A 4,169-nucleotide genomic window follows, 5' to 3' on the forward strand; every position below is an offset into this window, starting at 1 on the left:
CTCAAACTAACTCTGCCTTTTTTTCTTGTTAATCTGCCTTTCATCAAATTCTCAGCCCCCCAGTTACTGAACCTGAGAGGGTAGAGGAAAAGATTTTTCTTCTCCAATTTCTCCGATGAAAGTCACTGGGAGACGATTGGGCGGCCTCTCTGGCCATGGCTCCCCCGAGGCTCCAGCTTCTGTCAGGCACCCCCTCTTCAGTCTCAGCTCCTCTGGCAGTGTGGCCAGTTTTGTCAGGAAGCAAGAATTCCTGTCCCCTTCATGGTCCTGCTAGCCAGACAAAGAATCAAACTGACATGAAACGGATTAACAGGAGAAAAATCATGTTTAGTTACAGACCTGGGGAGCATTCACATAGACATAGAAATTCCAAACACAGCCAGGCAGCATGAAGTATATATGTCATTCTGAACCAAGCAGAACGGGGTCTTCAAAGGTCTGGGTCTCCAAAGGGAAGGAATGGGGTCTTTAGGAAGAATGAAAAAAGGTAAATGTGTGGTAAACAAATGTTTGCTGGGCCACCGAGAAACAATGGGCCATGGAGGGCTTCCATCAAACAGGCCTTGCTTGGCTCCTCCCTGTCTACCACGCCTAGTTCACAGTATAATGTAGTTATCTAGGGTTACAGCTCTCCACCTGGAGCAGGTCCTCAATCCGAATTCCTTTTAGGTCTCTCCTCCTCTCCGCCATCATGGCGTGTGCTGCTGACTGTTTCTTGCCATGTCTTCTCACAAGACTTTCAGGATCAAGCGATTCCTGGCCAAGAAACCAAAAAGCAGAATCGTCCCATTCCTCAGGGGATTCAGATGAAAACTGGTAATAACACCAGCTACAACTCCAAGAGGTGGCATTGGAGAAGAACGAAGCCGGGTCTGTACGGGATTGTACCTGAGGTGGCACACGTTTATGCCGCCTGAAGGTCACGTGTTCCTACTCCGTCACTCTCCAAACCTCCCTACTACCTGATCTGTTGTATCACGGAAAAGACTTTTCTCTGTTATTATGCTTCTGCACCTGTAGGTTGGTTCAGTAATAAACACGTGAGACCTTTTGACTGAAAATAATTAAATAAATAGAGAAATAAATAAATATAAATAAATACATTCTTTTTAGGCAGTTGTTGGGGGGGGGGGGTAGGTAAAGAGCTTTTCCGAATCTGCTGGGTCTTGATTGCTTTTAACTCAAAATAATCTTTATGCCAAAGTGGCCCATCTTGGGGTGGCCTGCCCCTGGCCCCTACTGTTCCTGGCTTCCTGGTACCACCTTCTCCCCTGATCTCTCTAGTCCTACGGGTAGTAGCAGCTCTCTGCTGTTGCAAATATGTGGCTTGCTCCTCCTTCCCTTCTCCCCTATCCTTTCTTTGACTTTCCAAGTCTTTCAACACTTTTTTAAGCAGTTGCCTACATCATACTCCCTCAACTGGATTATCTAGTATGGGCTCTGTTTAGAAGAGAATGTTAATAATCAGGGTACATTTATGAAAATTAATACATTCATACTGGTACAAAATCATTAATGAAACTAAAAACTTTTTAAAATTTCACCAATGGCCCCAATAATGTATTTCCAATAATATTTTTTTCTGTTCCAGGAACCAAACGAAACTCCATATTGCATTTAGTCATCCGGCCTGCGTAATTAACTTTGGTTTCTGACAATTTATTGGTCTTTTCTTGTTTTTATGACCTTGACCTGAAGACCTCAGTTATTTTGTGAAAGGCCCGCACATGGTAGGTTGTTTCATATTTTCCCATGATTAGACTGGGGTAGTACATTTTTGGAAGAAATATCATATGCTATAATACCCTCCTCATTGCATCTATCGGGAGGAGGGGACATGATACCATCCTTCATTATTGTTAGAGATGTTTACTTTGACTACTTAGTTCAGGTGACGTCTGCAGATCTTGACATTGTAGTTACTACTGGGACATTTCCATTCTCTACTGACTACAAGTGAGTCACCCTGTCTACTTAGTTCATAACTTAGGGGAGACAGCTGTAGCTCCCGTTGCTTGAAGGCAAAGTATCAAGGTATTTGTGGAAATGTGTTAAAACCACCACAAAAATTAACTGTAAATATTTTGAGGTAAAATCTTTGCAACTAAAAAAAAAAAAAAAAAGAGGATTAAGACCCACCTCACGTCCCCATCCATTTGGGGAGAACGGAAAGCTCGAAGGGTCTGTGAGTGCTGTGTGCAGGTTGGCCACTAGATTCCCAGCCCCAGCTTTGATGACTCACATTAACAGACAATTCAGAAGCAGTGGTTTCAGACATGGCTAGATCCAGGGCTCCAATTTTGTGTCCAGGATATTTTCGCCTTTTATCTTAATTCTGCTTCCCACTGAATTGCTTCCATTCTCAGTCAGCCTCCCCCATGACGGTGGCCAGGCGGCTGCCTGCAGGATCATACTCTCACAGCCAGGCAAAACCATCCAAAAAAGCATTCCTCTTTCCTCTTTTTCACGATAGCCGGAAAGATAGAGTGCGGTGATTGACAAGGCCTTGGACACAAGACAAGCCCTGGAGCTACAATGATTCAGGTCAACCCTCCTCCCATCATCACAAGGACTGAGAAAGAATGACCAGAGGTGCTGTGGGGGGGGTGGGGGGGTGGGAAGGAGACTGGTGGCTGGGTGATACAAACAGAGATGTCTTCCACTAAGCGGACTGACCCTCAGTTCCACGGGATATCTGTGCTCAGGCCACAGCTCCAGCATGCCTCAGACAGGTGTGGCTCAGGTAGTGAGGGCAGAAGGCTTGTTGGCATCCCAGCCCAGGCTCACCTACCTCTTTGGTTCATGTGTTTTGATCACTTGTCTACACCGGTGCTTTTCAACCAAGAGCGATTCCCACCCCCACTCCACTTAGGATATTTTATTATGACCGAAGACGTTTTTAGTTGCCATAAGTTGGGGGAGGTGGTTGTCCTACGGGCATCTAGTGGGTGGAGAAGTCAGGATGCTGCTAAACATCCTGCAATGCACAGGCCCGTCCCAAACCACGCAGAATCATCTGCCCCCCAAAATGCTCATAGTGCCGTGGTTAAGAAACCCTGGTCCAGGGGCGCCTGGGTGGCGCAGTCGGTTAAGCGTCCGACTTCAGCCAGGTCACGATCTCGCGGTCCGTGATGGCTCAGAGCCTGGAGCCTGTTTCCGATTCTGTGTCTCCTTCTCTCTCTGCCCCTCCCCCGTTCATGCTCTGTCTCTCTCTGTCCCAAAAATAAATAAAGGTTGAAAAAAAAAAATTAAAAAAAAAAAAAAAAAGAAACCCTGGTCTAGGCAATCGGAAAAAGAGTATGTTTCTGCTGTTTTGCCAAAGAGGAAAAACTGCATACCTGACATTCGCTGAATTACTCCCCCCCCCCCCCCCCCGCCTCATTATCTACCGAGTTAGGTGAATTGAGAAGTTACCCCACCGTATGTGTAAAGGGCTTAAAGATAAGGGGCTTAATTCTACCTTTTGGAAACAAGGAAAGAGACCTTCCTTTCCCTTTTTTTCACAATTTCTTTCTCTGTTTTTCAAACGTATGTAAATCTTTTTTTCTTCTTTTTTTTAATGGCTGCATCAGCCTCTTGCCAGTCTCACAGCTCAGAAATGTGTCCCCGAGGACCAAGAGCCATCTCTATGAAATGTACTCCTCAAGGAAGATGGTGCCCTGCCTCGCAGTTTCCTAGGAGAAGACAAACTTAACTTCAACTATCATCTGAGTTCACGTTGCAAAACCTGCCGAATGTCACCGGGGCATCCGCTCAGCTGTAAGGGCGCAAGATTTCCCCGCTGTCTACCATCTCTTTAGCAGATGGCCAGAGATGCATATCACATTCTGGTTTAATGCTTATTCAATAAAAAAAATTATTTTCTTTCTCTTCTTTGTAGAGAGGTTTTCTGAGTTGAGAAGACATTTCACTTTTAATTACATTTCCACAACACATGCTAATTTATTAGAATAGTTAAAAAGCAAAGTCTGTCAGAGATGTGGACACGCATTCCTCATTTCCCAATAAGGCTATTTGACCCCAATTTATTCTTCTTTTCTTTTCATCTTCATTCAGTTCAAGATTAAGTTCTCTGTTGTATCAGTGTCTTAGAACTTGTCCTCAATCGAATTGCAATCAACATTAGTATTGTTTTCAAACAACTCGTATGTGATCTTAAAATCACCTTT

At 44.6% G+C, this 4,169-nt stretch overlaps 1 pseudogene; it reads left to right on the top strand.

The window, feature by feature from the left end:
- Positions 1–1,040, top strand: LOC122468209 (annotated as a pseudogene).
- Positions 1,041–4,169: the final 3,129 nt, after the last annotated feature.

Source organism: Prionailurus bengalensis, chromosome B1 (assembly GCF_016509475.1).
Source record: "Prionailurus bengalensis isolate Pbe53 chromosome B1, Fcat_Pben_1.1_paternal_pri, whole genome shotgun sequence".
Lineage (NCBI taxonomy): Eukaryota > Metazoa > Chordata > Mammalia > Carnivora > Felidae > Prionailurus > Prionailurus bengalensis.